The sequence below is a fragment of the Theobroma cacao genome, chromosome 4, assembly GCF_053813885.1.
Source record: "Theobroma cacao isolate CCN51 chromosome 4, ASM5381388v1, whole genome shotgun sequence".
Lineage (NCBI taxonomy): Eukaryota > Viridiplantae > Streptophyta > Magnoliopsida > Malvales > Malvaceae > Theobroma > Theobroma cacao.
In genome coordinates, this window is record NC_142642.1 from 3,035,828 (window position 1) to 3,047,576 (window position 11,749).

The window sequence follows — 11,749 nt, forward strand, 5'->3', positions numbered from 1 at the left end:
TTAAGTTTGCATCATAGTTCAAGTAATATAAATTAATTTTACATTTATTAGTTTACAAATTCAACTAATATAAAAATTTTATATTTTTAAGATTGCATCATAGTTGAAGTAGTATAAATTAATTTTACATTTGTTAGTTTACAAGTTCAACTAATATAAATATTTTATATATTTAAGTTGGCATCATAATTCAAGTAATATAAATTAATTTTACATTTGTTAGTTTAAAAGTTCAACTAATATAAAAATTTTATATATTTAAGTTTACATTATAGTTCAAGTAATATTAATTAATTTTACATTTGTTAGTTTACAAGTTCAACGAATATAAAAATTTTATATATTTAAGTTTGCATCATAAGTAATATAAATTAATTTTACATTTATTAGTTTACAAATTCAACTAATATAAAGATTTTATAAAAATTTTATAAATAATGCAACTATAATAGGATTCTATACGGGTACCAGGTACCCAAAACCCAAAATAAATATAATCGAGTTTGGGTTTTGGGCACCCTAAAGGTGATACTTGAACCTTACCCGAACCTGAGTCGAACTTGTCCCATAATCAATTATGGAGTACCTAAACCCTATTTTATCGAATCAGATACTAGTGGGTACTCGGTTATTAACTACCCATTTACATCTCTAATAGTGCTTAATTTCATAACTCAAGTCAATTTTGCTCATGACATATATATATATATATTGTGTTTACATAGTTGAAATTTATTTTGAATAAACATTTGAATGTTAACTATGTCTTCATTGAGACTTAATGTTTATATGATCTAAAGATTTGTGTGTATCTAACTTTAGCTTATAGGTTACCATAAACGAACTTGACAGGTTAAACAAATTATGGCCTAAAGCTTTAGTTAGCAATGAATGCCTAATATCTTTTAATCGAATATCTTTTTCTTAAATCTTGACAATTGGTATTCATTGATGCTTGGATGTTCATTTTTTGCATATTCATGAGTTGAGTGCTTTATTTTCAATATTTCACACTCATGAATTATGAGGATTATTTTGAAATAGCATATACAACATTGAAGTTCAATGCTTCCATATTTTTGAATGGATATATGTTTATTCTTATGAAACTAAAATCATGCTTGCATTTCATTAAACAAATTAGATTCATGATTAATGAAGGTAACCATTTTATTTCTTGTAATAATGCTTGTGCTTACTTGATCATAATATTCTTTTAGATGATTGCAATAAATGCAAAATACTTTGGTAATGCTTCATTGATAACTCTATTATATAAAGTTATCTTATGCATATTTCGAAACTAAAACAGAGCTAAGTCCTTTAATTTTTAAGTAATTTATAGGTAGTTTCATGCTTTCTTAGTAAATTGTTGATATACTTGTTTACATTTTCGCATATTGTGTTAAACCCTAGATAAGGATGCATATGATGTTGAGACTATGGTGCATGACCCATAGCAATATAGGTACAAATGAGTATAAATTGTGAATATTGGTATAGAATAAAATAGAATCACACATTATGTAGAGAAGTTCGATAGTTGTGTGATGTTATGAATGAAATGAATGTTTGACTGATGAGCTACACATTATGTTGAAGAATTCCATAATGTTGTATTGAGTTTATATAATAGTGATTTTGTATGAATGCGGTGGATGACAAGCCTATGCATATTTTCTATAAGGCTTGCTAAAGGCTAGTGGGCCATACTTATCTAGGTCCATGCGTCTACCATGTCCCAAAAATGGGATATGACACATAGTTGAGAACAACCTTCCTTTACTTGATCTAATTCCCAAAAAAGTAATTTTTGCAAGTATGGGCAGATGTAGTCAACTATGTCTTTTGATTTCTCTCTTTTTCACACATCAGAGTAGCTAGGGTCAACTACCACTATGTCAGGGTAGACTATGGCTATGTTGTTCTTCAATTTTTCAAGCATTCTACTTGAAGGTTGACTATAGCCACTCCAGGGTTAAATATGGCTTTGTATACTTCAAGTTTTTCACTCTTTCTGCCTTTGAATCGACTACAGCTTCCCTAGGGCTGACTCTTGACTTGTGTCTTGAGGTTTCCTTAGGTTTTTTACGCCTCTCTTCAACTATTTCTTCCTTGCCTTGTTCCCACAATCAAATAATAATTCAAGGCATGTTTGCTCTTTGTTTTCTTAGTTGAATATGCATCGTTTAAAAGCATGATACGTAATAATAAATGGTTTTTCAAACAATTATGTGACCTTAGGGGATTAAAAATATATTTGAGACAATTTCAAATGTTTGACATTAAGTTCAAGATAACACGTAATTTTTATCAAATCAAAACATGATACGTAACTCAAGACTAACAACGTCTCACTTGTACTTTGATACCAATTGTCACAGATTACGCCTCTTCATTCAACTACGCAATAGCTCACGTGGCGCTTGAGTGGACACTTCCACACAAGCCAGCCCAGAACTTGATTATATATGAGTAAACATCAATTATAGCCATGAGTTGTAAGACCTCAGGCGAAAGTGCATAATGTGAACTTCCTCCACCACAGAACATTTGACTGTGACTCAGTTAACACTCAGACCTCCACCACGGAACAATTGCTGTCAATACCTTGGGTAATAATCTCCCCCTCAGCAATTGCTCCCATTGAGAATCGAACCCTTGACCTTGACTTTGATACCATTTATAAGACCTCAAGTGCTACCACTTCGCCTAAAACCAATTGGTAATAGGGAAGGCCCACACCCTAGCCTTATAGTGTATTCAGCACACAAGTGCCCACTACATTCGACTACGACTCGACCAACACCCAAACCTCCATCACAAGATAATTGCTGCCAATGCCCTGGCTAACCAGTTAAAGCCACCTTTAACCGGTTAACAATGTGTAAGAAATTGCAAGTTAGAAAGGCTTTAATTGGTTAAAGCTGATATTAACTGATTACATAACTACTGTTAGGAATTTACCCGCAAGAGGACAAAATAACGATTAGAACTAACCCAAAACTATCTCTAACGGCTAGAATATGTCCTCCAAGTATTTAAAAGGCTTCAAATGGTTAGAAATGGTTAGAAAAGCTATTAAAAAGTATTTGAGCTTAGAATTTCCAAAACCTTCTTTTCACAAGTGTATTTCACTCCTACTCTTTGTAAACTTGTTTCAACTTGAATTTGTACACCTTAGATCAGCTAAGTGATCATTGTACTTCATCTATTTATTAGTTTTTGATTAATTAAAGTGTGCGAGACATTCTAAGGGATTATTGTAAGGGTTTAGAGCTTGGATTAGAAGCTCATATTATAAAAACTTGATAAAAGTTATTAATTTCACTAGTTTAATGAAGGGTTGAAAATCTTTGATTGAGAGATCAAGGTAGAAGAAGTAGGTTAAGGGGACCAAACCACTATAAATACTTGTATTTTGTCTACTTCTCTTTACCTTTTCTTTTCTTGGTGCATTTTAAGCTCAACAAGTTTTAAACTCTCCACAAAAGCTTTTCAAACTTAAGAACTTCCTTTAAAATATTTTTCGTGTTTTTCACCCCCCTTTAACACTTCTTTAGAACTAACACAAGTTAGTTCACGAAATGGACTAGCAAAATCATAGGGCATAGCAAGTGCTATATACGCAACCACTAGTTCCACATAAAGGACAAATGTTTTATTAATATTGAAAAAAAAAAAAAGACAAAGGGACCAAGGATATCAACACATCATCGTTGGGCCATAAGGGCAGCCCTAGATGGTTAGCCACAAACATACTTTAACTAGTGAGGTAGCTCAACAATCTACCAATTGCTCATCCCCTGTAAAGAGCTAACAAGCTTTTACACCAATGCAACCAAGAACCATTACAATACATCAAATAGAGACACTCTTTCCCTCAAGGGTCATCCCCTTCAAGACTTAACAGGTTTTTATAAGTACACTACCAAAGACTATTACATTGTTTGAAATGGGGACATGTCTTGTTAAAGCACAAAAAATTTAGTCCCTTAGAAGTTCTACCTTGTCATGGCCCTATATAAGGTTGGCTAAGTATGTGCTTATTTAAAAGAATTATTTCAAGTCTGACTCACTTAAGTTTCGTTTGTTTGGTTTTTTTTTTACTTTTATAAAAATAAATAGAAAGCAAAAATTAAAAAAATTAAAAAAATAAGACATATTGAAAAAAATATATAAAAATATCAATCAAATTGAGTCTTGATAAATAAATTTTAAAATAAAATGTTGTTTGAATTTGTTTATAAAATACAACATATACTTTTTTATATATTTAATAAATGAATGAAATTTATGAATATAAATTGAATTTAGTGATCATGACCAGTATATTGATTAATTTTAGGGAATTTCACGGTCAACCCTATTAATTTGTACATCTACAACGTAGAGAACAAGCTTGGAGTTTGCCCAGCTAAACAAAAAGGGTCTTAAGTTGTTGGCTTCATAAGTTTTTTGATGAAAACAAAATATTTCCATTCATTAATGTCTAACTATACTACTTGAGTATGCAGGATGAAAATGTATGTCAATAATAAATCAATGATTGGAAAGCAAACGTCAAAACTCATCACAATAAGGAGTCAGATAACCAAGGGAGTTAGTCAACTAAAGTCCAAAAGTGGAATTGGCTGGTTCAAAGACAGTAAGCTCTTAATCGTTTAAAATCTTACTTAACCAATTAACGGAGTAAAGTAGATTGCGAGATAGAGAAGACTTAATCAACTAAGAAGTATAATTAGCTAGCTAAAAGCTCATTGTAAAAAATTTAATTGCAAGACAGAAAAAACTTAATCGACTAAGAAAAATGGTTAGCCAGCTAAAAGCTCACTGTTTGAGAATTTGAATGTCTGAAGACAAACTAACGGCTAGAATAGACTCTAAACTATTTTCAATGGTCTGAAGCTATCAACATCCATCAGATTTGATTTTTCAAATATAAAAGACATCTCCAACGACTAAGAAGAGCATGATATGCTTCCAAGAAAAAAAAAAGCCTAAAAATAGCAAAACATCTCTCAATCCTTCTTGCACTTCACTCAAATCTTTGTAATAGAGTTTAGCACTTCATCTTGTACCATTCAAATCAAGTTAGTGATCATAGGTACTTCCCCATATTTGTAATCCTGGATTACATAGAGTGTGCAAGGCTGTCAAGACCAGCCTTAAATTATCTACCATGTTACACATGAGACTGATAGAGCGATTGTATATTTGAACAACCCCGGAAGAATATTTAAAAGTCGGTATTGTGATTAGAAGTACAAATAAGTCGATTTATACCTCGAACTAATAAAAATAAGAATTTTAAGGTGAAATTAAGAGTTTCACAGCCCCAGGATGACTCAAAATGGTAATTCAAAATTCGAGAATCAATTTGGAGTCAAACCGAAATTTTCATTATCTAGGGGCAAAATGGTCATTTGCCACCTGAGGACAAAATGGAAATTTTAGAAAAGATTTTTTGGTCCCTTTTGACTTATTAGAGTATGATTTGAGGTTTAAAAGTGAAAAATTTTAATTTCGATATAATTTAGAGTATATGGGCGAAATGATAATTTTACCACCCCGGGGGCAAATTGGTAAATTTCACCCTCGACACTTGTCAAGACCAAGAGATTTTATTCATCATGGAAATGGATAAACATGAGAAATGTGTGGTGGAGAATTAAAGAATTAAAAGTCAAATATTTAAAATTTGAACCAATTAAGAAATGCCATGTGTCATGCTTTATTATTTTATTGTTTCTTTATAAAAAAAGGCATAAAAATCAGCCCATTTCTTTCATATGGCCAGCCAAACCAAGAGCAAAGAAGAACTAAGGGAGAAAAGAAAAACAAAAATCCTAGGTGGAGAAATTCAAGGGAAAATTAGTGAAAATTCAAGGAAACAAGTGACAAAAGGTAAAATTTCTTGATTTTCACTTGTGATCTACCTTTCCCATGCATTTCTCCTCGTTTTCTATGGTTAAATTACATGTTTTCATGATGAATTCATGGCTGGTTGGAATGGGTATGGAGAGAGAATGATGTTAGATTGATTTGATTCTAAGTTATGTTAGTGTTTTTAGTTAGTTAAGCATGTTTAGAAAAAAAAACAACAAGAAAAGAATCTATTTTCCCCATGAACCTTCAATGGCCGAACCCTATGTGAAGTGTATAAGTAATGAATTGATTTTGTGATCAAGTGAATTGGTTGAAAAATTAATGAAATGATGATTTATGGTGAGAAAATGGAATGGGAAAATTTTTAATGATAGTGCACCACAATGGCCGAAATTTTCAAGAAGAATTGTGAGGGTTTTTAGGCTGAATTTTAGATTATTGGAATTGTATTTAGTGAATTGAAATATTAGAAATGAAATGGAGCAATTTGGAGCCAAATCGGACATAATTATCATTTAATCAGGTAATAGGCCGAATTAGGTCAGCACCGCATTTAAGCGGTAGTCAAATAAGTTGCATATCATATCATGCATATACACCGAGCCTGAATTGATTTTATAATGGTCAAGCATTGATGTTATGAATTATATATTGTACATTGTGGATAAGTGGTGAGTAAATTACACTGGTAAAAGTACAGAAATTGTGCTTGGAGACTGGGATTAAGAGTACATCGACTCCTAGAACTGTGAGTAAACTTATTATCGTCTTAATTATCTGAAGTAGTTTTATACAATTGTGTGATTTTATAGAAAATGGGTTTAAATGGTAAATTGCTATGTTTTAGGAGCAATTGTGATTTTATAAAATGATTTTATAAATTTTTTGAAAAATTGAATACTGGTTTTAAAAATAGAGTAATTGGAGATTGCCTGCTTGTGTTGTAAATTTATGGTTTTAAATTGAATGGCTTATGACAATATATGAGCATGAATGGCTAAACTGATTTTTGGTGTTAGAATTATTTGTACTGTGTATTCAGCCTTGAGAGGCTAGGTTGCGATAAATTGCCATGTCATGCAGAAAAAGATTTTATAAATCAGGTGGTAGATAAAATAATCCATAGTCACTGCAGTGGTGGGGGTTTTCATGGACTGTCTATGAGAGGGGCACCGTAACCCAATTATATATTTACCTTCGGGGGGAGATATTGGATGAAGTATCTCCTAAGGTAAAGATTTGAGTGCACTTCACGTGGACCACCGCGTGAGAGTGAGACTCAGCCAATGCCAAGGCATGGCTAAACTTTCGGATGTAAAGGCATTTAACAGCCTTGGCGGACTCGGTTGGGATAACCCTCGATGAAGGTATCCCTAATAACTGAGTATGAGAATGATTTTTGGTACAAGCCAAGCTTTTCCGGAAATCATAAGCTTATTTGTTTATTTGGTTGAAATGAGTTGAAAGGTAATGAAATTACAATATGATGACTTATTTTAATTCGTCTCTATATACTTGCCTTTAGATAGTTTAGATGGTGTATGTTTACTCACTAGGATTTTATAATCTCACCACCCTCATTTCCTCACATTTTAGGCTCGGGGAATTCCATAGTTAGCTGACTTTGACGAAGACCTTCATTTGGACTTGCATCGGCAAAAGCTATAGGTTTTCAGCTTTCGATACATTTTGGTTGGATGTGGGCCCACGTGTCGCTGTAAAAATAATTTTATGCTTTGGTTATTTGCTTTATAGTATATATGAATATAATTAACTTTTACGCTATAAGAATTATTTACCGATAGCTTTATAAAAAAATTATTTTATAAGAAAATAGTTTATTTTATTGAATATTTTTATTATATTCAAATGGTCAAATTTTACTTCAAATGAACGTTTTAGATACTTAATTTGTTTTTAAATCACTAAATATATATTTTCTGCTTGCCTACTACATTTTTAGCAAGTTTTGAGATTTTCGACGAAAAATGATGAAAATGCCCCTGTGAATCAGAAAACAATATGTTATGTTCTGATTTGAAAATGACTCGTAATCTTTTGAATTACAATATTTGATAACTATTGTTCATCGGGAAAGTGAGAAAGCTGATATGAGAGCCTTATGAGGTTTCGATCGGTATTCGGGGTGAAAAATGTCTGTCGAGGCTTCACGGTGGTTGTCACAAGCTCGATGGGAGTTCCGGGTCGTGACAATTCAGTTGGTATCATAGCCAGGTTTTGGGTTTAAAAAATCAGAATATTTGGTTTTAAAATTATTTTAAGAAATTCGCACTGACACTGCGTGGCCCGAGTTAAGTTAAGTCGAATAGAATGCATGAGTCTGCATATAAAGACCTGTTTGTTTTCAAGGTGTATAAGAGATTAAATGATTGTCGTTTGATTTCATAGAGGTTTGAAGTGTGTTGGATTATGCTTAACATGTCTAGGGGGACAGTGATTCTGATATTTCACAGAGTGTTAGTGAAAGACCAATAGATTTCACTACTGAAAGCTGATGGTGTCCTGAACTTAATAATCCAGAAAGAGATCCATTTAGAGTACCTACTAATTGGGCTCCATCAAATTTGGGAGCGAAAGTTAAAATAAGGGAAAGTCCTAGTAATAGTGAGACTGATGATAGTGTTGATAGTAATGACGTAAATCAAGGCATGAGAAACTTTCTCTTAAAAGGAATTGAGGAAAATGCCAAAGGGAGGAAGAAAATGAGGATATGTCACGATCCGGAACCACCTTCGAGTCCGTGACAACAGTCGCGATGTCCCGATAGGCACTCATCTTCCGAGTACCCTATCGAGACCTCACAAGGCTCTCGTATCAGTTCCTCACCTACCATGTGATTTACTATTACAAAAATCATGTTTTAAAACAATACAGATCATTTTTTTTTGTCCAAAAACAATAAAATTTTAATTTATGCCTCACAGGGGCGTTTTTGTCATTTTCGTCAAAAATTTCGAGACAGGTTAAAAATGTAATAATTAGGTGAAAAACGCATATTTCATACTTAGAAATAAGTTTTGATATCTAAAACGTTCATTTAAAAGCAAATTGTTGACAATCAGTACTATTCAAAAATAATAAATAAAATATTATATTTTCTCATAAAATAAATTTCTATAGAAATATTCGTAAATAATTTTTTCGCACATGAAAGTAAAGTAAAAATTGTATGAATAGAAATACAGATAACCAAAATATAAGATTTGATCTGCAATGACACGTGGGCCCAAATTGACTAAGAGGATGTAAGACTGTGAACTCTTACTTTCTATAATGCAGTTTCGAGTTTAATTCTCGTCCTACTTGACTATCTACAAACTGTCTTGAGCCTGAAAAATGTATAGGAAGAAGGGGTGAGATTTTGTAATCCTAGTGAGTAAACAGATACCATCTAAAGTATCTAAAATTGAGTAAATGGAGACAATAAAATATCTCATCCCAATATGCATTTCATAACTTAGAAATTTATTCCATCCCATGAAAACAATTATAATTAATTAAAATGATTTTCAAGGCTTATGTTTCTCATAAAATTTGACTCATGCCAAAACTCATCCTCGGAGATACTTGATCGTTATCAAAGCATCCACTCGAGTCCGCCAAGGCTGTTAAAATGACTTATTCATATAAAACAGTTGTCCCTTGGCGTTGGCTGAATCTCACTTTCACGTGGCGGTAAAGCGTGAAGTGGACTCAAACCCCTCCACAAGAGTTACCTTACGCGCCTCTCCCACAGAGGTAAAATAAATTAACCGGGTTTGCCGAGCCCCTCTAATAGGATGGTCCACGAAAACCCGAAATTTATCCTTTTTAAATCCATTTTTCATAAAATTTATAAAATTTCATAAAAACTACCTTAGATAAATTAAATGATAATAAGTTTACTCACAGTATTAGGAGTAGAAATACTCCTATCCTCCACCCTCGGATGTAGTTTCTTACCCGAAACAATTGACTCACCACCTATCCATAATCCATGACACAAAATTCAATAAATTGTGTCAATTTATCATAAATTATTTCACGCTCTTATCCATGCGTATGCACTAGATAGGGTTTGAAATGTCTGCACAATCGTTTAATTGCGGTGTCTGACCTAACTCGCCTATACACGGTGTAAATTCCTAAAATCCCCAATTCAACTCCAATTCCATCCATTTCAATTTTAATTATCCAATTATATCCACAATACCTCAATGACTGTGAATTTGGTCCAATTTATCAGTCCGAACTATAAATTACGTTTTTACCCCTAGTGGGTAAAAATTTTAATTTATTACACCGAAAATTCATTTTTCATAAAATTTATAAAATTTCATAAAAACTACCTTAGATAAATTAAATGATAATAAGTTTACTCACAGTATTAAGAGTAGAAATACTCCTATCCTCTGCCCTCGGGTGCAGTCTCTTACCCGAAACAATTGACTCACCACCTATCCATAATCCATGACACAAAATTCTGATAAATTGTGTCAATTTATCATAAATTATTTCAGGCTCTTATCCATGCGTATGCACTAGATAGGGTTTGAAATGTCTGGACAATCGCTTAATTGCGGTGTCCGACCTAACTCGCCTATACACGGTGTAAATTCTTAAAATCCCCAATTCAACTCCAATTCCATCCATTTCAATTTCAATTATCCAATTATATCCACAATACCTCAATGACTGTGAATTTGGTCCAATTTATCAGTCTGAAATATAAATTACGCTTTTACCCCTAGTGGGTAAAATTTTCAATTTATTGCACCAAAAATTCCCATTTAATTTTCAACCTCATAATTCATCATTTTTCCATCCAATTCTCTTAAACTAAAGTCAACCTTATCCTCACATACCATTGGCTAGATTCGGCCTAGAGAAATTCATGGAGAAAATAAATATTTTTTCTTGTTGTTTTACTCATAAACATGCTAAACTAACACTAAACACTAACATAGCTCAAAATCAAATTTATCTAACAACTTTATCTCTCTAAACCCATATGACCAGAATTGAAATCACCCTCAAATCACATGATTCAACCATGGAAAATGATGGGAAATGCACGGGAAAGGCAAAGCACAAGACAAATTTAAGAAATGTTACCTTTTTTCACTTGATTTTTGAATTTCCACCTATTTTCCCTTTAAATTTCTTGGCTAGGGTTTTATTTTCTCCTTTCTCTCTCTTGTTTCTTGCTTGGCCGAATGTTGAAGAAGAAGAATGGGTTATGGGCTGATTTTTTTTTTATGCCTTTTTATTAGTTTAATGAAATAATATTATTTTATTCATATTTTGAATATTTTATTAATTCATTTTTTTTTCTAGCCATCCACTTGTCCTACTTTTTCCACCATGCATTCCCTTTGACTTATCCAAGTCTTAAGTGAAATTTTCAGATTTTTCCAAAGTTTTGGTGGAGTAAATGTTTCAAAATTACACTTTTGCCCCCAAACTTTTCAAAAATTACATTTTTGCCCCAAAATTTAAAAATTTGCCATAATGCATAATTTTCACTCCTCATACTCATTTCACACTCTAAATAATTAAATTTGATCAAAATCCTTTCAAAAATTAAATTTTCGATTCTGAGTGGTAAAATTACTATTTTACCCCTATACTCTAAAAATACCGAAAACACATATTTTTCACTGCTAAATCTTGTAATTGTACTTCAATACTCATGTCATACTCAAACATATCAAATGGGGTTAAGAAAATCTTTTCAAAAAATTCCCATTTTGTCCTCAAATTGCAAAATGATCATTTTGCCCCTAACAGGTCAATTTTTCGGATTGACTCCAAATCGGACCTCGAACTTCGAATAACCATTTTGAGTCATCCCTGGTCT